At 49.5% G+C, this 22,075-nt stretch overlaps 1 protein-coding gene and 1 long non-coding RNA gene across 2 annotated transcripts in view; both read right to left on the minus strand.

Annotated features, from left to right (window-relative positions):
• The window catches only part of LOC139362661 (uncharacterized), a 38,415-nt gene extending 38,020 nt beyond the window's left edge, over nucleotides 1–395 (minus strand). Inside the window, exon 1 of the long non-coding RNA XR_011621795.1 lies at nucleotides 279–395. This is a non-coding gene — a long non-coding RNA (uncharacterized lncRNA). The remainder of the gene's footprint in view (nucleotides 1–278) is intronic.
• Nucleotides 396–15,966: 15,571 nt separating this feature from the next.
• The window catches only part of DYNC2I1 (dynein 2 intermediate chain 1), a 110,464-nt gene continuing 104,355 nt past the window's right edge, over nucleotides 15,967–22,075 (minus strand). Inside the window, exon 26 of the mRNA XM_024790703.2 lies at nucleotides 15,967–16,099. The gene's annotated coding sequence lies outside the window, so the exon portion shown is untranslated. The remainder of the gene's footprint in view (nucleotides 16,100–22,075) is intronic.

A 22,075-nucleotide genomic window follows, 5' to 3' on the forward strand; every position in this document is an offset into this window, starting at 1 on the left:
GGGGCCTGGGCGGGGGTGGGGGGCGCGGAGAGGCGGGCGGGGGGCCTGGGCGGGGGTGGGGGGCGCGGAGAGGCGGGCGGGGAGCCTGGGCGCGGATGGGGGGCGCGGAGAGGCGGGCGGGGAGCCTGGGCGAGGGACTGCGCCTGCCCGAGACTGAGCTGGACATGAGCGAGGGTCCCGCCAGGCGCCTGATCTCCGGCAACCACGTGGCCCCCCAGCCACGGTGTCTGCACAGCAAACGGGGAGAGGAGCGAGGCCTGAGATGGAGAAACGCTAACCGGGTCCCTCCCAGACGTCAGACGTCGGCGCGGGAAGCCAGGTGCCTCCTCGAGCCTGAAAGAAACAGCCCGCCCCCTGCTGTGCAGCGCGAGGGCCGCGGCCTGAGGAGGGGAACAGCGCGCCCCCTGCTGTGCAGCGCCAGGGCCGGCCAGAGGAAGGGAACAGCCCGCCCCCTGCTGTGCAGCGCAAGGGCCGCGGCCTGAGGAAGGGAACAGTGCGCCCCCTGCTGTGCAGCGCCAGGGCCGGCCAGAGGAAAGGAACAGCCCGCCCCCTGCTGTGCAGCGCGAGGGCCGCGGCCTGAGGAAGGGAACTCTGCCCGGGCGCTGAGCTCACGGTTTCTAGGCTCCTTCGGAGGCCTCTGAGGAGCGGGGCAGGAGCAGGGGTGGCGTGAGCTGGCGGTAACCGGGAAGCCCCGTCAGACGTCCATGGCGAAGGTGATGGGTGCGCGGTTACCCCCCGTGCAGCCCCGCGGGGACACCTGAGCCAGGGACGTGCCGTGCCCTCGGGGAGTCGGCCCGGAGGTCTCTTCCTCCTGCTTCTACCCCTAATGACCATGGATTACTTTAGAAATGGAAAAACGGTAAACTTTTTTAAATGTAAGTTGCACTTAGGAAGAAAACATCCGCTAAAGAGGGCATGTTATGTCATGAAATGGGGGGCTCGCATCATGGCGGGGGCCAGGGCCACTAGGGCTTTAGTGGAAGAGATTAACCAGCTGACTACCAGGCGCCTTCCAATACTAATATTCTGAGATTTTAATATATTTTATATTACCATAAAGATCTTGAGTGCTTTAGAAATAATAGTAGGTAGTTGGGCACAGTGGCTCACCCCTGTATCCCAGGGCTTTGGGAGGCCAATGTGGGAGGCCCAAGGCCAAGAGTTTGAGACCAGCCTGGACAACGTAACAGATCCGATCTCTACAAAAACCCACCTTTTCATTAAAGTATTAGCCAGGCATGGTGGCAGTGCTTGTGGTCTGGGAGGCTGAGCTGGGAGGATCACCTGAGCCCAGGAGTTCGAGGCTGCAGTGAGCCATGGTCTCACCACTGCACTCACCACTGCTGGAAAAATGCCAGCACACTGAGGCTGTCTTCCTTTTGTTCTGTGTGGGGCCCTGAGACCATGATGTGAGCAGTTATGATCTCCTCTGCTGCAGAGGCCTGGAGAGCTGTGGCTCCCCTGCCAGCACTTGCAAGTCTCACTCACCAGACCATCCCTGACCAGCCATCCCCAGCTGGGTACATCTGCAGTTGTGAGAATGTCCCAGCTAGAAAGCATATGAACCACATGGCTGAACCCAACCCGAATTGCTGACCCACAGACTTAGGAGCAAATAAAGTGGCTGTTTTATGCCCCTTCCTCTTAGTATCATGTGTTTTGCAGCAATGGATAATACACGCAAGGTAAATTAACAAATTTCAATGGATTCTAAGATGCTCATTTGAACATATTAATGCTTTTAAAGTCGTGATGTGTTTTATAATTCCATGGCATGCCATAGTTTTATTAGCAGTGATTATTATTCTTTCTTAGTACACGTCTTTCAATCAATGGCTTCTTAAACTCAATAAAATCCAGTTTTGGAAATACTGTATTTCCAAATACAGTATTTGTATACTCCTTTGCTTGGGTTTTTATACTTGCTTGTATACTCCTTTGCTTGGGTTAAATTTGCTAACATCACATTAGCTAAGAGCAAATTGCAGGGACACATCAGACTCAAGGGGTGAAGAAATAAACTCGATGGGAAGAGTGGCAAAGTCGCACTGCAAAGGGGCAAGCTGACAGATGGGAGATTGTCGCTGTCATCTTTCCACACACAAACTTTAAAAAAAATTTCTAAAAAAAGACATCTCTTAACATTTCATGCATTATAGTTTAGAAATTAATCTCCTGGAGAACGACTGAATCTTCAGTACTGAGAAGTAGATGAGATGGATATGTATTTAGCGATGCTGTTGACACCTGAGACAATTGGACAAAGAGATGTCAGGGCCTTCCATTTTGCCTGCTCACAAGCTCACAGTCCACTTGTCACTGTTCCACAGAGACTGGCAGAAGACACAAGACTCCTGGATCAGAGACAAAGGACTTCATTATGACCCACAGCGCAATGGGCAGCATTAGCACTGTGTTGACCAGTTCCCTAGGCCCCAGCCCAAAGCATGGCATGGAGGGCCCCCAGGGATGCTGTACACACACAGGTCAGCATTGTAGCTGAGGGGCAGTGGGCTTGGGGAATCTGCTCCCTTACAGGGAGCAGTAAGTGGGCCTGTTCTTTGTCCAGAGGGAGATATTATCCCTTTTGTCAGGGTTGTTCCCTACAAATGCTGCCCCCAGAAAAATGGCCCAAGTAAAGATCATCAGAGCCTTGAATCCTTGACACACCCACCAAAAACATGCAGACTCGGGATATGGCAGATCACCTCCCTAGGTAAGGGGATTGTGCGTGAAAGCCCTCCCTGTGTTGCAGTGCTAGTTAGCTGGAAATCAGACCATCCAGCTCCCTGTCCTCTGGCACTCGGGGTTGTCATATGACTTGGGCTGTCAATTGAATGCTTCTGTGGGGACAGTTAGGAAATTGCTCAAAGGTGGAAGAGGGGTGGCAAGTTTCCACTTATACCACTTGTGTCCAGAATTCAGGGGCATTGGTAGTGGTCAGTGTCCAGAGGTAGTAAGAGATGTCTGTAAATGTGAAGTGAGTTGCAATGCACTGGTCAAGTTTTCCTGCCTCCCAGTCCCCTTGGCTCCCGCCTGTTTGCACCACTCTTGCTCTGCAGCTCTCCCATGGATGTTGCAGGCTGCCCAGGTCCTCGGTATAAATTCATTTCTGTTTAAGTTAGGCTGGTGATGCTTAAAATCAAGAAAAAGCTGTCTTTAGTAGGAACTTGACATTCTGATACAATATTTTTGATGCCAGAAACATATTAAAACCTAAAAAACAAGACATGAAGTTAAAAGAAGTTAAATCTAGTCTCTATGATATCCTAAGCGCTATATACAGTATATAATTTGTAAATTCCTGAACAAATAGAAAAATGTGACTTATACATAAGGGAAAAATCAGTCAATAGAAGGAGACCCACCAATGACCAAGATGTTCTAATTAGTAGAAAAGAGCTTTGAAATAACAATGATAAATATGTTGAAGATTCTACAGGAAAAGATAGATATAATGCTAAGAAATTTTAGAAGATATTTAGAAATGTTTCTTTAAAAAGGATATTCTAGAAATGAAAAATACAGTATCTGAAATAAAAAATTTGTTGAATGCACTGGCCACAGTGTCTGCTTTTGTAAAAACCTCCAGAAAGTTATGCATTAAGTATTTCCATTACAGATTCCTCTGCTGCCTACCTCTCACCGCAGATGAATGATCACTATGAATGCTGGTGACCAGGTGGGCAAGGAAGGGGCTTGTCTGAGTGCCTTAGCCCAAGCCTCTGGCCTGCCAAACTTGAAAACAGCAATATCGGCTGGGCGCAGTGGCTCACCCCTGTAATCCCAACACTTTGGGAGGCCAAGGCGGGCAGATCACTTGAAGCCAGGAGTTTGAGACCTGCCTGGCCAACATAGCAAAACTCTGACTCTACTACAAATACAAAAATTAGCCTGGAGTGGTGGTGCACACCTGTAACCCCAGCTACTTGGGAGGCTGAGGCACAAGAATTGCTTGAACCTGAGAGGCAGAGGTAGCAATGAGCTGAGATCGCACCATTGCACACCAGTCTGGGCGATAGAGTAAGAAGGTCTGAAAAAAAAGAAAATACATATATATCACTTCCTTCTTAGATCCAGTTACCAAGCCAGTCAGAAGGGATGAATGGGAAAGAAGTCACATCCTTAAAGTCCAGGGGGGACTGTTACTTCTTTATGTATTTATTTTTTTGAGACCGGGTTTTGCTCTGTCTGGAGCACTGCACCCTGGCTGGAGTGCAGTGGTGCAATTACAGCTCACTGCCGCCTCAACCTCCTGGGCTCAGGCAATCCTCCCACCTCAGCCCCGAGTAGCTGGGACCACAGACGTGCACCACCACACATGGCTCATTTTAGATTTTTTTGTAGAGGGAGGTCTCACCATGTTGCCCAGGCTGGTCCTGAACTCCTGGGATCAAGCGAGGAGCTGTTACTTCTGGACAGTTTGCCTTGGACAGTTTGCCCGGCCCCAGTGGGTTTGTTTCTCCTCCGTCAGTGTGGCTAATTTTCATCTGCCTTTATCCCTCAGTCATTCAAGTATAACCTCAGCAGTAGCCGGTACTGCAGCCAGAACAGTGTTCTCAGCTGGCGCCCCTCTCTTCTTCCTCACTTTCTGAACCTTTGAAGTTCAGGCACAACTGACCAGCATTCATATTAAAACAGAGATCCTAAAACTGACAGAACAGATGCTTTGTAGCAATTAGATACCAAATTCCCAACCGACTCAAGTATAGCATCACATGACAGATGGCAGGTCCTGAAGGAAATCAAAGTATTTTACCCCCAAAATGTATTTCTTTGACATATTTTGCTTTTGTTGTGTTGTTTTTGTTTTTGTTTGTTTTTGAGACAGAGTCTCGCTCTGTCTCCCAGGCTGGAGTGCACTGGCACAATCTCAGCTCACTGCATCCTCTACCTCCTGGGTCCAAATGATTCTCAAGCCTCAGCTTCCCAAGTAGCATGCCACCACATCGAGTTAATTTTTGGATTTTTGGAGAGACGGGGTTTCACCATGTTGGTCAGGCTGGTCTCCAACTCCTGACCTGAGGTGATCCACCGGCCTCTGCCTCCCAAAGTGCTGGGATTACAGGCATGAGCCACCATGCCTAGCCCCTTTGACATATTTTGAAATGGCCCTGCAAAGCTGTCTCTGGTGGGGAAATTTTACATTCTGTACAGAATCCCTTTCCTTTTCAAGATCTTTTTCCAATCCTGAAATGAATGACTGAGAGTCTAGCACCTTTTAAGGTCTGAATAGGAGCCATTTGCCATCTATTGTCTCTTGGGTGGCCACCTACAAGACTACATCTACATAATAAGAACCTGAGTCCTCACACCCTTTATCTTGACCCAGACACGCCTTTCTATTGAATCCAGGTCCTTAGATAATAATTCTTTTGACTAAGATAATAATTCTTTTGACTAACTGTCAATCAGAAAACCTTTGAATCCATCTGTGATCTGGAAGTCCCTTCCCTTGGAGTTGTCCTGTCTTTCCAGTCCAAGCCAACATATGCCTCACATGTATTGATTGATGTCTCATGTCTCCCTAAAATGTATAAAACCGAGCTATACCCTGAACAGCTTGGGCACATGTTCTCAGGACCTCCTGAGGCTGTGTGATGGGTCATGACCTATAACCTTGGCAAAATAAGCTTCTAATTGGATTGAGACTGTCTCAGATGCTCTTTGGTTTACAACATATTTAAGAAGCTCAGAAAATCCCAAGCAAGGACAAATCAACAAAAAATAAAACATCTTCATCATGGTCAAACCACTGAAAATAAAAATTTTTTAAAAAGCAAAAGCTTACAATTAACCAGAAAAAAAGATGCATTTCATAGAGGGAAACAATAATAATGACAAACAGGAAACCTGTTAGAAATGCTTGCTCCCCAGTGCCACAAAGAAATAGCACTTGAACATAAATTTAATTCTCTGAGCAAGGCAATTTTTACTTTCTGCAGAAAGGGTACTCTCACCAGCAGTTCTGCCACGAGAGTACACTGAACAAAAGAAAGGCAGACATATGTATCCCTTATGCATTTGGGTGGTCCTTACTGCTGTATCCTGCATCCATTGGCTGGAGCTGGACCGCACAGTCTAAACTGCTGCCTGATTTGCTAACAACCTAAAACTTTCTTAAATAGGTAAACACAAGGAAGCACAAAGAAAAGAGGAAGTTGCTTAGGAAAGTTTTAAAAAAGCAATTAAATTTCCAAATAAGGAAAGGGCATAGGCTGTCAGCTGGAACATGCCTGTGAGCAGGTCCAACAGCTACATAGGATAGGGCTTAACAAAGAGTTATTAGCACAAAGCAAGGAGGCTTGAAGGAAGTTAGTCTTTAAAAGAAACTATTACTTCTAACATTTATGATTTATTCTTTAACAACAAGAGAAACTTTGAAGAGGAAACTTTTTACTTTCTACAAAACCTCTTATCAGAAACAATGGACACTGAAGACCACCGAAGGCACCTCTACAGAGTTGAAAGGAAAAATGCCAATCTAGAATTCAACGTCTAAAGAACATATCTCCCAAAAATGAAGGCAACATAAAGATAATTGTAGGTATATAGTTTCCACCCTACCCTGTCCCCATATTAAATATTATAACGTCACTTACACATGCAAACCATTATACAAACCAGTAGAGTACATCCCCAGAAGAAGGGAAAGGCATCCACAGGAAGGAAAGGTGCGGAGTGAGCCCTGGTGCTCATGGGAGCTCCACCTCCTTCACACCCCTACAGCACAGGTGAGCCCAAGGCAGCCAGGGATGCAACGTGGCTGTCCTACCCTGCCAGGTCACAATGTTCATTCCAGATAATATTAGTGAAAAACACCTTTTGGCAATGACCTTTTTATCTTAAAACTGCAAACAAATGTATTGATACTTCAGTTTTGAAAAAGAATCATCAGTCCACAGGAGATCTTACGAGACTGTCGGAAGCTCAGACTTTTACATTATATGGAAAATACATGGGGTGCGTCACCCCCGCCAGTGTCCACAGCTGACCATCTCCATCTTGGAGAACACTATTTTCAATAACAAATGCTCACAAAGTGTCTTGAGGAAATAAAAGCAGAAAATAAGATGGGGGGAGGAGAGAAAGAAATCCCATGAGTGTTTCTGCAGCATTCCTGGTTGTTCTCACATAGCACTCTTGTGAGTCCCGTATGAAAGATCCCAGAGGAACGAACAGCACCACAACTCAGGTGCTGTGACCATTTTTATTCACAACTTAGGACGTGTATATGTTCACAAGCCCCAAGACCGGTTATCCACACCAGTCCCCTCAGGCACAGCTGCTGCTCTCAAGTAAGATGAGCCACGATTGGAGGCACTCGTATCACACTGTTGCCCTCACTCACTTCCTCAGCTGAAGCCGTCAGCCTGTGTACATGCCAAGCACACAGTCATTTTTAGTTGTGTTGACAGCCACCAGTGTGGGATGCAGGCTTCTCTTGAGCCCTTGTACTACATTCCAGAGACTACATAAACGTACCAAAAAGTGGTAAATCTCAATTTTTACAAAGTAGTTCCTTTAGAAATCCTACACAGAAACTATCTAAAATTCAACTTTTCCTCTGAGGAAAAATACTTTTACGCCCAAAAGTAGGGTATGTTATTTTAATTTAGGAGAACATCTGGATTCCTTACAAACTATTAATTCTTACACTAAATAACTAAGACATTTCCACAAGGCCAAGAGGTGATTAATTACAAATCTTTCCCTCTGGGGTCACCCTGGAAACACAGAACTTTCCTTCATTTCTGATTTTTCTTGAATAGCCCCTTGTTCTGACATCTGATGATGCTGTGTCTACAAGGTCTGTGCACACCAGCTGGCGCCTGTCAATGCCATGGCCAAGGCCACTGACCTCTGTTCATTGGTTTATTTACCAAGCATCCCCCATGGGCCAGACCCTGTTCCAGGCAGGAAAAGCAGCGGAAGGTGAACCATAAACAAACCGAAATCCACCAGCAAGTGAGTCTTCAGCATGCAGAAGGCGACAGTGCCATGGAGGGCAGGTACCGGGTGGACAGAAGAGAGGCCAAGTGGCCGGGGCAGGCCGCTGGGAGGAGGCGTTGGCTCTGCCCATGCCTGGAGAAGATAACCAAAGATGCCTTAAAAGGACAATTTTATTTTAGACTTTTATCCTATTTCTGGGTCACTGTTTGTTGTTCTGTTGCTATGGAAACACCAAAACCCTGGATTCTTTTTTACTAATAAATGGATTTCATCAGCCAAAACATGCTAATGGATTTGGTCTTTGATTTTTTTCAAGTTAAACCACCAATTCATCCATAATTTAACCATGTACTTAACTGTTCTTCAGAACTGACACAGATGAAGGCATGCGTTTATTTCCTTCCTACCCCAAGCCAGGAATTGTGCCAAACATTTTGTGTGGATTGTTTCATTTACCCTACATAGCCACTCTGTGAAGGAGGCGTGTTGTCCCAGTTGCTGACGGAGCCCCAGGCATGGGGCACAGAGACATTAACACCTCGCCCAGGTTACACGGCCAGACTAGGGTAGCTGAGACTTGAACCCCCTTGTCTAGCTCCAGACCCTACACTCTTAACCAGCGTTCTGTCTAAATGCCCTTTAATGCCATCATTTTTAGAGCAATGGAGAGTTGGAGCAAAACAGGTATTCACAAATTCCTCAAGTGCCACTTTCCCTGTAGAATTCCAATAGAAATGAATGGATGTTATGTTTGCAGAAAGGGTAACAAGAAGAGAAGTTTATCTGTCCATAAACATCAGAAAGAAAGAAAAATGGTGGGGGTTGGGGTGGCTTGTCAAAGTCCTGGGGCTGTATGACATGCCCCTCCACCCTGCAAGAAGGAAAACTTGTCAGATGCATCATAATGAACTTAAAACTCTGGACATTTCCAACAGCCAGTCTTGAGTAAGACATGCACACACAAACACATAAATGTCTGCATGTGCAAATCCACACAAAGGAAATGCTGTGAGAGTTCACACATGAGAAAGGTAGTTGAGTCCTGTCCTAGGAGGTCACCTCCCACCCACACCGTCTGGAAGGAAAATCTGCTAAAAGGGCCAGAATATGTAAGACAGTATCTTGTTCATAAAAACTAACAGGAATTTAGTGGTCAGCAATTTTGACCCCATTAAGAGTCCAACTCTGCCCCTAAGAGGACAACAGGCTTCAGAAAAAACAGAGTCACATGTGTATGCACACACACACGGGCATACACACACATAATACACACACGCAAACATGCATACACGCATGCACATAGTATACATGCACACGTACACATACACACATGCATATATGCACGTGTATAATACACATGCATGCACACACATGCATACGCACACAATACACATACATGCAGATGTACACATACACGTGCATACATGCATGCAAATAATACATGCACCCACATGTGCGCAAACGCACACACATAACACATGTGTGCACATATATACATACACACAATACACATGCAAACACACATGCACGCACATAATATACATGCACACGTACACATACACGCATACATGCATGTATATAATACACGTACATGCACACATACATGTGCACTTGTGTGCACACACTACACATACATGCACGTGTACAATGCACACACGTGCATACATGCATGCACATAATACACATACATGCACACATGTGCATAAACACAGGCACATAACACATGCACATATACACACACAATGTGCATGCGTGCACACGTACACATATACACATGCACACATGAATGTACATAATACATATACATGCACACATACACATACATACACACATATACCGACTTCTCTCTTGATGCACAAGACATTTCTCAAAATAACCTTGGTCACTTAGCATCTGGGGACAGAATTATTGGCACCTGGGCAGAACATTGGGAATGAGGCTCTAGACAGGCCACAGGTCCCTCATGTCACTGTGACACCTTCAAATGTGTGCCTCAGCAAAGTTTCTCAGAGGCCCCAGGAGTGAGCTGGTAGCACCACAGCACCACACACCGCTGACTGGTGCAGTGAGGGGGCCTAATTCTTCAGACATTCTGTGCATTTAGCGATGGCAAAGCAAGTTGCTTGGCTTTTCCCTTGGTCAGTTCACAGGGTGCTATTCTGGGCATTACTTGGGTCTTTTTTGGAACCCAAAGTGCTCATGACACGTGACAGCAATTGTGTTTGTCAGGGATCTTCAGAGAAACTGAACCGATGGGATGAATATAGAGATTTAGAGGGAGATTCTTCCCAGATATTGGCTCACACAATGATGGAGAAGTCCATGATCTGCCATCTGCAGGCTGGAGACCCTGGAGAGCCAGTGGTGTCATTCCAGTCCAAACCCAAAGGCCCAAGAACCTGGAACTCACATGTTCAAGGGCAAGAGAAAATGATGTCCCAGCTCAAGAGGAGAGAGCAGTCTCCCTTTCTCCACCGCCATGTCCTGTTCCAGCCCTCAGCGGGTTGGATGGTACCCGTTCCCGTTCCGGAGTGTGAGATGCTATTCAGTCCAATTCAGACGCCCATCTCATCCATATGCCCTGAGACACACCCCGGAGACACGTTTGCCAGCTACCTGGGCACCTCTTAGCCCAGGCAAGCTGACAGAAAATTAGCCATCACCACATTTTGCCATGTAAGGACCTGAAAGGCCTGGTTTGGCTGGGCTCACTGCCAGGGCCTGGTTTAAGCCGGTGCTCAGCCTGTCTTGGCCCATTCTCATCTGCATGAACTCCAGCCCATATCTCCCTGTCATAGGGGATCCTTTCCTGGAAGAGCTTCTTGGTTTGCAAGGACAACGCTGACTGGCCATTATCTCAAGGGCCATCAACTATGCAAGCACCTTATGTAGGGGGTAAGCAATTTGTTTGGTTTTGTTTTTTAGCTGAAACTGAAAAAAAAAAATAATGTGAACTGATGAGAATCACCCATACCATGTCATGAAACGCAATCATTGGTCTGACTAGGGAGAGCATCTGAGTTGGATGCTGTTAAGGATATAATTTAGGCTTTGCCTGCATGGTTTGGAACCGAAATCTTGACTTAGAACTTACAGAAAAACATTTCAACCTGAGAAAGCTGATTACAAAAAAAAAAGTTAAGAAAACATGACACATTAAAAAAAAAAAATCTAAAAAGTGAAAACTTCAGTCATCCAATTATTTGGCATTAGGCTGACAGAATAAAAGAACTTTTTAAGACACCACACAAAAAAATGAGTCCAGCTTCTTGTTGAGAGTGAGCATGCTACTGACACAGACAGATCCAAAATCCTGAGAAGGATAACGAGGAAAATCGGTTTTTATAAATAATTATTAATAGACACAAGTGCTCTTAGAGATTCCTTCTCCCTCAGCACCTTTTGAGCAAGAATCTTTCCTCAGAGCTTTGGGAATTCCCCTTCCAGCCCTGTGGGAGCTCACAAATCACAGACCAGGGGCTCTGAAATTCTGCAGGGGAAAAATTCATTTTGTGGATAATTTATTGCAAAACAGTTGAAAACGGGCGTTGGTTAACTAGAAAAGGTTATGCAGTAAATGAAGAAACCAACCATTTGACTCTATTGTGGCTACAAAACTGCTGGAAAATGACGCCTTTCAGTCCTCATTACCTACTTCCCACGCTTCAGTAGTGTTAAGCCTTAAGGACCATCATCATCAAGAGGCTTTAACAGAGAACCCACTGAAATGAAACCGCAATCAATTCAGCGCTAGCTACTTGGCCTATAAATGGGAAGCAAAGTAAATACAAATGACTCTGCCTGCTGTGATGGTGAATGAGGTTTTTAAAAACAGCTACTTGTCAGATTTCGGCCCTTTATTTTTATTTTCCTCCTCCTTTATCTGAGTTTTACTTTTCCCCTAGGGCGCTTTTCCAAGGCGTTTGTAAATTGCCCCCAAACGTCAGGTGTGTGGCTGGCGTCTCACCACTTAAGCCTGCACTTCACTGAGGTCTACAGGGCTATGGAGGCTGAGATGAAAGCACTTCCAAGTGATTCCCCAAGGAACGTCCTCACAGGAGCGTTCAGAGGGGCCCAGCCAGTGCTCCTGCTGCTGAAGGAGCATCCCAGGGAGGTGACGCGTCCAGGGTCCCTGGTGCAGGGTGGCCCTGGAAGAAAGCACTGTGCTCCCAGCACTCGAACGGAACCCTTCTGCAAACAGCATTTGCATAAATTACACAGTCATTTTTGTACTGATTTACATCAGAGAGGCAGGCTGGGCTTTTTGAAAGAGCCACACTGGCTGATCTTGCTCAGTTATGTGCTCCCGATCAGCTGTGTCCGTTCTTTGTAAAGCAGGGAAGGTAACAGCCACCTCTGAGGGCCAACGTCAAGACCCAGGCCTTCAAGGCTCCTAAGAGAACAAGGTGGCTGTGCCTTGGGAGGCTGAGGCCAGAGGATTGCTTGAGGCCAGAAGGTCTAGAGCAGCTTGGGCAACATAGCAAGACCCTGTCTCTACAAAAAAAAAAAAATTAAAAATTAGCAGACATGGTGGCTGGTATCTGTAGTCCCAGCTAGTCTGGAGGCTGGGGCAGGAGGATGGCTTGAGCCCAAGAGGCTGATGCTGCAGTGAACCTTGATCATGCCACTGAACTCCAGCCTGGGCAATAGAGCAAGACCTTGTCTCAAAACAAACAAAGAAAGCACAAGGCAGCCGCAGGGCTATTGCAGGAGCTGGAGGGGCTCTCCCAGCAAATTTCTGCTCTGGCTGAGGTTGGGCCCTGTGGGCACGGAGCTTTGGGCCCCTCCCCCTGGAATGGGCTGTGCTGCAGCTCAAGGCACTGTCCCCTGCGGAGGAGCCTGGTGGGGTCGGCCACAGAGGAAAGGGCTTAATTCATCCTCACTGCGTCTCCCATGTACGCCAGCATTGCACTGGCTTCTCCTGGGTTGACCAGAAGTTTGTGTTGTGCCTGGTGTGGGCAGTTGTAAGTTACAGGCGTTGAGTCCGAAGAAACCTTAAGCCCACCGGATGCTCTCGGCTCCCACTGTGCTCAGGCTCTGGCTCAGCAGCCTGTGCTCCCCGGCGTGTCCCCGCCTCACTTCCTCTGGGGGTTGCTCTCCTGGAGGGCACGGAGGCTGCAGTGTCACCTCCCCGCACGATTCGGCAGGCACGTGGGAGGACGTGCCCAGAGGGCAGGATTGAATTTTCCTGCTGTGGGAAAATTAAATTCTGAGCAAGTGTTATAGGAGGAGTTTTATCTGTAAAAGTTTATTCAAGAGGCAAAGGTAGCCTTTCTGGCTGAAAACTAGAAACTCATTCTATTGAACTAATGTGTAGTTTGCGGAGAGGTGGGATTCAGATGTATTTAAACCGCATCCCTGAACTATTGTGAGCTTTCTAGTGTGTGAAGCCAAGATACCGAACAAGTCAGCAAGAGACAAAAACGGGGAGAAGCCAGGACGGGCATCAGTTCTGCTCCGCAGTGGCTCAGGGGCCCGTGTTCCCGCAGACACCAGCAGCGGATCCGCGCACGGAACAGGACCCTGGCCACGGTGAGGAGGAGAGAACGCGCCCCTTTCAGATCTCCGGTCGGTGCGGGCGCTGCCGAGCCTCCCACGCGGCACAGACTTCTGCCTGCTTTTCAGCCACAGCTTTGCTGCTTTGATATTTCTGGCATCAACAAGCACCTCATAAGCAACACCAAGGAAAATCACGTGGGGGCGTGGCTGTGGCTGACCGGCAGGTGCAGACCACACCCTCTCCGCGACCTAGGGCGTGGCTGTGGCTGACGGTCAGGTGCAGACCACACCCTCTCCGCGACCTAGGGCGTGGCTGTGGCTGACGGTCAGGTGCAGACCACACCCTCTCCGCGACCTAGGGCGTGGCTGTGGCTGACGGGCAGGTGCAGACCACACCCTCTCCGCGAACACCCGCCCCCTTGTCTGGCTGCTGGAATTCTTGCATGTCCGGCACCGCACACAGTGGAACGTTAACCACCACCTCCATCCCCAGTTATGACTAAGTGGCTTCAGAACGTCTTCAGTCTGATGCATTAAAGTACGTTTTTGGGCGTGCAATTGACTGCCTGTCGTGTGCCAGACAATAAAAATAAAGAGGGTAAAAATTTCCACATCTCTGAAAACACGTCACAAAATTCTCAGAATGGAAGAAGCTGTGTGACAGGTTCACGGAAAGCAAAGACCACATTTCAACCGCGAGCAGCTGCTAGAGCTTGCTGCTGACTTGGACAAGAGCTGTTAACTCCCGGGCAATTCCCTGTAAGAAATACGCGGAACTGCAAGAGAAACAGAAACGCAACGGTGCCTGGTGGTGGCCGGCGTTCCTCCCTTTTACACCCCGTCCTGAGGGTGCCAAGGACGACAAGGTTTTCAGGAATGACTTTTGGAGAAGAGACTAAGGAAGGTTGGAGAGACTGGGGATGTGGAGGCGGCTTAGGAGCTTTGGTTGTGACTTGGAAGATCCTAGAGAAGAAGGGCTCAGGGTCCCTTCAGGGAGGGGCCAGCTCTGTCTGTTAATCTGTGAAGAGAAGGATACCGAGGCCCGCGCCGCGGAGGCCTGCTGGTGCAAGGCTCTCCAGTGGAGGGAGGCCTTTGCTTCTGAGAAGACGGGAGGGAAGTGGGGGCAGACGGCAGGAGGCCGGTGAGGGCCATGGGCCCCTCCCAAAGTGTCACTGGAATCACTAAATGCCGGACACTGTCGATTTGAGGGCTGTCTCATGGCTCACCAGAGAGTGAGTAAATTGAGGCACTTGAGGTGCTCCTGGGAGCGGAAGGCTGAGGGGCCCTCAGGGTCCCACAGACACTGGCGGGCGGTGGCTGACATGCCAGGAAGGGCTGCCTGAGCGCGTGGCATTTAAAGCCCCCAGGCAGGGAGGGGTCCCCTGTGTCTGATACAGCATGTGGCTAAATCGCCCTTGTGTAAAAAGTGACATGCCCAGCACTGCTCTTTCCCTGGGAGCGCTGTTACGGAGTCAGCGGTGGACCTCACCAGTGCCGAGTGCATTTGCCCCCTGGGAGGCTCAAGGCTCAGGGACTCCAGGCCTCAGGGTCTGCAGAAGGTAATCGCAGAGGCTCACCCAGTGACCTCTGGTGAGCTCCGTGCGGCTGCAGCCCAGCTGGAATAGCTGAGATTAGGGAGGAAGAGGGACTGATTCCGCATGGCCCATGGCACGTGGGAGGGATGCGTCCTCCGGCACGGACCCCGCGCTGGGGACCACAAACACCGCTCCTCCAGCTGCTACCCACTTTCATATTCTGTTCAGGAGCTATGTGGTAGGTTTTTTGGTTAATTCTCAAAGAATATGAGTCTATATTTCTAATGTATAGGAACAAAACAAACTAAGAAGTAGTCTGTCCACAAGAGACTTCCCAGGGACCGGGCAGCAGTGGGTTCAGTCCTGCGAGATGGGCCCCACAGCAGCCCCAGCAGCTGGGACCTGGAGCCTGAGGCCAGCGCTGCAGAGGACGGAATCCGGAAAGGAAGGCATCCTCCAAAATGACGTGTGGTGAGTCTGGATAACATGAGGAAGACAAGAAGCACATGCATTTTGGATGCCTATTTACAACAGCGTTGATTTCTTAGATTCAGAGAAAATGGCAAAACCCTTCACTGAGTGTGATTAAAGTGGTGGAGAGCAAGGTAGGACGCAGGCCGGCAGCAGTAGCAAAATACATAAGCAGACAACAGGGTGTTCAGGACCCAGTTCAGGGCTGGAGAGGACAGACATCGACAAAGAACTTGGCCATCGCCAAGGAGCCCAATGCTGGGAGAGTGAGGACGGCAGCTCATGGGAGCCTTGCCCGTGCCCGTCCTGGTCCAGCCACACTTGCTCAAGCCACAGAGGGGGACAGCTCAGCCCACAGCTGCACAGAGGAAGAGCCTGGGCAGCTGCCCACAGCCCTAGGGGTCAGGCCTAACATTTTCCTAAAACTTCACATCTGTGTTGCCTTTTCCACTCACACCGTCTCACCTACACCACAGGCTGGGAGGTAAGCAGGGCACATACAGCCCCCACCGGGCACTGGGATCTGAAGCAGCAACTTGCCTGGGGACAGGGCTGCTCCACAGATCTAGGCATCAAGCTGAGGTTCCGGCTCCAAGCCCTGTCACCTTCTCGCCTCTTCATTTGCTTCGTGGCATCACAGCCTGAGCAAAAAGGAAAAAGCAGTTTGCTCAGGATGGGAGCGCTCTCGTCCTGGCTTGCCGGAAGGTTCCCGACACAGGTCCCCTCCCACGACAGTGCAGGCCCCGGCGCTTACAGAGCCACTTCCAGCCTCCCTGGCAGCCTCAGCACCACGCTGTCTCCGCCTGCTGCTTTAACTGTGGACGTGGCGGCCAGCGGCCTTCCAGAGGTGGCCCCTCCAGGAACGATGGTGGTGTTGTAACCAGGAGACTTATAGAGAAATGCCACACTTTGAGACTAATTCAGGAGTCCTTTATCAGCCGGCGACCAAGAGACAGCTCGAAATTCTCTCGGCTCTGAAGAAGGGGCTAGATTTTCTTTTATACTTTGGTTTAAAGAGGGGAGGGGGGATTGAGCTGAAGCAATCTTACAGAAGTAAAACAGGCAAAAAAAAAAAAAAAAAAAAAAAAAAGTTGAAAAGACAAATGGTTACATGAAAACAAACAGTTCCAGGTCCAGAGGCTTTAAATTCATCACAAGGTGATGGGTGTGGGGGCTCCGGACACAAACGCGGGGCCTTTACAGTACTATCGCCCAAGCGATTAGCTTGCCCGGTGCCTCATCAGTTAATTGCACCCTGTGATGTGCTGAGCGTCAGCTTGCACGAGTTAAGTCCTTGAGGAAAGGGGTGGGCGAGGAACCCTTAATGTCTTGCAAATGAAGGAGCCGAATGGAGTCCGTCCAGGTTTTTCAGCTAAGACAGAGTCAATCAAGTTCATACAAGTTAGGGTATCGCAGCATCAGCTCTATGCACGGAGGACAGCCGCTCCCAGACGAAGGGAGGAGGCCTGGGTCCCCACACCACACGCTCCCGGCCAGTCCCTGATTCAGGGTCGTGCTGGACACGTGTTCTGCACGGGGCCAGATTATGAGGATTTAGCCTTGTGGATCCCTACAGCCACAGCCACAGCCACAGCCACAGACAAGACGGAGACAAGGGCACGTGGCTGTGTCCCAGGAAAACTCTCTGCAGCTGCCGCCACTTCTGGCTGCCTCCAGGTCTAGACTCTCACATGAGAGAAAAACAGACTTAAAAAATCATTTAAGTCATTGCCTCAAGGCCATTTCACAAATCCAGTGACAGGCCAAATTGGGCAAGCACAGCCGTGAGTAAGGCCTATTCCAACACTACAGAAAAATCTGCAAGACAGTTTAGAGGCGAGGCTCCACTGTACCTGCCAGAGCGCCCAACCCCCAGGGCGACACCAGGCTGAGGACACACGTTTCTACTTCTCGCCTCTCTGCCTTTGACCTTCCCACCCCTCCTGCTTCTCCAGCTCTGTGGCTCCCCACAGGGCTGTGTTTATTCTGTGATCACCGCACAGTTTGGAGGTCACAGGCTCTGGAGCTTACAGGAACTGGGCAGGACATTAAAAAGCGGTGTGTGGGGAGAGCTGTGGGGAACTCACAGGCCCCTTCCCATGGAAAATATGCAAGTTCGAACACTAGTAAAACATCACGAGGGTCAAACAAAATACGCCTGCAGGCAGGACCTCTGATTTATGTTAGGGCTGGGCTTCTCTGCCCACCCACAGGGCAGGGCCAGAACCACCGCCTAGCACGTAGCACAGACTCTGCTCGTAAGTGGATGCTTAGGCAGTGTTTGTTGAACTGAACAGAGGTGAATTATAGGCTGTTACCCCAAGACTGTGAAATAGTAGACGTGTTCTGTGAGAACCCAGGGGACCTTTTTCCAAATCTGGGGCCGATTAATTCAGCTGTTGGAGGCTCTGGCCCCCACCCAGAATGAAGCCTCGGTTCAGGGCCAGCAGACGGCAGAGGTGCGGCAGGGTCAGGGCTATGATCCGTGCAGATCCTTCAGCGCTCGTGGAGAAAGAGCCAAAGGGCAGGCATGGCCCAGAGCCGGCGGCAGCTCTCCTGCACGAGTGTGGGCAGAGACGCCATGAACACAGAGTAAGGTGGTACGTCCAGGGACGCTCCCCTGACATTATTTGACGGTCTCTTTCTTAAGAAAACAAAGGGGCCGGGCGCGGTGGCTCAAGCCTGTAATCCCAGCACTTTGAGAGGCCGAGACGGGCGGATCACGAGGTCAGGAGATCGAGACCATCCTGGCTGACACGGTGAAACCCCGTCTCTACTAAAAAATACAAAAAACTAGCCGGGCGAGGTGGCGGACGCCTGTAGTCCCAGCTACTCAGGAGGCTGAGGCAGGAGAATGGCGTGAACCCGGGAGGCGGAGCTTGCAGTGAGCTGAGATCTGGCCACTGCACTCCAGCCTGGGCCACAGAGCGAGACTCCGTCTAAAAAAAAAAAAAAAGAAAGAAAACAAAGGAAGCAACAACATGTCAACATGCCTCTTCAGGTATCCTCAGTGATTTGTATTAGAAACCAGAGCCTTTGGAAACATCTTAAAATCATACTCTCCATATTCACCCCAAAATACCCAACAGTGAAGGAGAACTTACTGTCCCGCTAGAATGGACACTTTCTCTGGAGGGAGGAGAAGGCTGTCTAAAGACACTAACAGTAGGTGGGGCTTGTCTAGGCCTGTGGGGGGCGGAGCACGGTGGGGGTGTGGGGAGGGACCACCTTCCACCAGGAGGGACGAAATGAGCTGAATTTTCCTGTCGTAAACAGATTTACTATGCACGTCCTGATTTGTATAAACCTTTAAAAAGACTCTAGAAATGCTATCATATTCAGAGCATTCTCTCTGGATGGTGAGACTATAATTTTTTTCTTATTTATTTTTAATATTTTCAGTTATCTTCAATATATAAATATTACTTTTAGAATTTAGGAAATAAGTGTAATTTTTTTAGAGAGAGAGTCTCACTCTGTCGCCCAGGCTGGAGGGCACTGGCACGAGCTCAGCTCACTGCAAACTCCACCTCCTGGGCTCAAGCGATTCTCCCACCTCAGCCTCCCAAGTAGCTAGGACTACACGCACACACCACCATACCCATCTAATTTTTATATTTTTAGGAGAGATGGGGTTTCTCTATGTTTCCCGAAAGGCTGGTCTTGAACTCCTAGACTCAAGCAATCTGCCCATGTTGGCCTCCCAAAGTGCTGAGATTACAGGTATGAGCCACTACACCCGGACTAAATGTAATTTTTAAAAGAATATGTACAATGCCCTGGTCTTAATAAGTACCTGATGCATGATGGGTGTATTAGTCTGTTCTCACACTGCTAATAAAGACACACTGGAGAGGGGTAATTCATAAAGGAAAGAGGTTTAATGGACTCACAGTTCCATGTGGCTGCGGAGGCCTCACAATCACGGCCAAAGGCAAAGGAAAAGCACAAGCACATCTTCCACGGCACAGACAGGAGTGTGTGTGCAGGAGAACTGCCCTTAGTAAAACCACCAGATCACGTCAGACTTACTATCTCAAGAACAGCACAGGAAAAAGCTGCCGCCATGATTCAGTTACCTCCCACCAGGTGCCTCCGAAAACACATGGGGATTATAGAAGATACGCTGCAAGATGAGATTTGGGTGGACACAGCCAAACCATAGCAATAGGTTTTATACAAATATACATGTATGCTTGTGTGTATATGCCATTCATCACCTTCCCCAAGCCAATTTTTAGGCATATATATAACCTATCATGCATCAGGTACTTATTACACATATATATGTAACATATAGAGAGACATACACACATATGTAACATATATTTACACACACATATGTATATGTGTGTGTGTTTTTTTTAATTTTTGAGACTAGGTGTTGCTCTGTTGCCTACACTGGAACGCAGTGGCACGATCATGGCTCACTGCAGCCTCGACCTCTTCAGCTCAAGCCATTCTCCTACCTCAGCCCTCTGAGTAGCTGCGACTAGAGGTGTGTGCCACCATCCACCCCCAGCTAAATGTTTTGGAGAGATGGGGTCTTGCCATGTTGCCCAGACTGGTCTCAAACTCTGGGCTCAAGCAACCCTCCATCCTGGCCTCCCAAAGTGCTGGGATTATGATAGGTTCTATTTGTATCCAAGTACAATGCGAGCAGGAACCTTGTACTATGATCTCACTTCATAGTTTTTAAATAATACCATCATATTTAAGAGAATTACTTTATTCTAACCTGCATAAGTAAAATAAGCCAGGTGACTTTAGACATGGGGGTCAGCTCAGTGTCACTTGATTCAGGAGAGGAGGGCGAGGAGGGTAGGAGCAGCTGCAGGTGCTGAGAATTCCCACCAGGGCCTGTCTGGCCACAGGGTGCCCTGTCCCGCCAGCCCATGGGTGAAGATGCCACCTGGGCTGGCATTGCACAAGTGGGAGGGAAGGACAGGGAAGCGTGATGCTGGCAGAGGCTGGGCAGGAGCCCGAGGTGGTGGCCCCTGGACTCGCCACCGTGCGCAGGAGGCGCTGAGGCTCACAGAGTTTCAAGGGGGCACAGCCTGGGAGGTGGAAGGTGCGGTGGGTCCTGCAGGGTGCTGAGGACAGCCCCCTCAGGCTGAGCCCACGCTGTGCAATATGAAGGTGTGGATTCTGTCTTACGATGCGGCTGGGGGTTCACTCTCCTTTTCTCCCTGTCCACAGTTCAAGGCTCCTTTTTATTCCCTTGGGATTTTAAGTATCTAGTTTATTTTTCTGCTTTTGCTGTCATAGGCTGTAAAGAGCCTACCAAAACCACCTCCTTAAGGAGGGAAAAATCCAACTGGCATTGGAGACCCCATCTCAGCCACAGAAGTGGCCTCCTCCAACCCAGACCTAGGAAGCTTCTTGCACCCCCTTAGCCATGGAGAAGAAAAACGAAAAATACCAATTCAGGTAGGTGGGATGTCCGCTTTTTCTGGGGACCCTTTGGACGCACTGGGATGGGAGCTGCTCCTCCCACGCTCGCTGAGGAACTTCCTCAGAAACTGCTCTGGACGGCAGGCAGGGGAACCTGCCCATCTGGAGGATTCCCATCCCCCACAATGTGTGACTAGCGCATCCCACAGGTGCCAGCATGCGTGTTTACCGCGCCCTCCTCGCCAGCCCCTTGGGGCTCTTCTGCTGGGCCACATGGATTTCCACCGCGACCTTGCCATGTGCCATGGCTTTGGGCCCTGCGAGTTTCACACCCACCGTGGGCGTTGAACCCCCGTGAGGTTTGGTGGTGGTGAGAGCTTTGCAGCAGGAAAGGCAGGTCTGGAGGATGCCTCACCCCAGGGCAATTCTATTCCCAGGGGGTGTGAACACAGAGGCTTCAGAACACACCCCCTAAAGCTCCCTGGAAACCCTCACGTGCCCCGAGGCACAGCACCCAGGGTGAAGGCCAGGCCCTGGACGAGGGAGGCAGGAGGAGCTTCCCACTGGAGAAGAACACGCTCCTCCAGCTCCTCAGAACCAGTGCCAGCTCGACCGCAGGCAGCCCCAATGCCAGGTGAGCCCCCAGGGGCAGTTAGGGAGGTGAGGACTCAGAGGAGCCTGGGAAGAACCACCAGTTCACTTCTCTGCTCCCTGCCCTCTCACCGACACCTCTCAGTACCCAAGCGCTCCCCGAACTGTGCGCCTTCCATGCAGGTACCAGGACAGAGGCCAGCATGCCCTGGGGCTCCGGCACCCTCCTGTGGCTGGTGGGAACACGCCCAGTCTCTCCTTGTGGCCCTGGGCCTCCGGCTCACACTCCCGGCACCTGCAGCTCCAGGCCTGGCTGGGCATCCTCTCTCCCTGTGCCTCTTGCAGACTCCCTGCCCATCTTTGCTTCACTCCCACTTGTCCTTTGAGACCTGGCTTGGTGCCATCACCCAGGGACATGTCAGGATCCCGGCTGTGCCTGATGATGGGGGCGGGGTCCCTGCCAAATAGAAGGAAAGCCACAGCCACTTCCAGGCCAAAAAATAAAACACAATGATTTACCTCCCTCTCTACTGTCCATAAAACAGGTCCAGCATTCAACCAAAATGCTCAAGTAGCACAGAACAAAGCAAGAATAAAATCACATTTTCAAGAGACAAAACAACCATCAGAAA

Source organism: Macaca nemestrina, chromosome 4 (genome assembly GCF_043159975.1).
Source record: "Macaca nemestrina isolate mMacNem1 chromosome 4, mMacNem.hap1, whole genome shotgun sequence".
Lineage (NCBI taxonomy): Eukaryota > Metazoa > Chordata > Mammalia > Primates > Cercopithecidae > Macaca > Macaca nemestrina.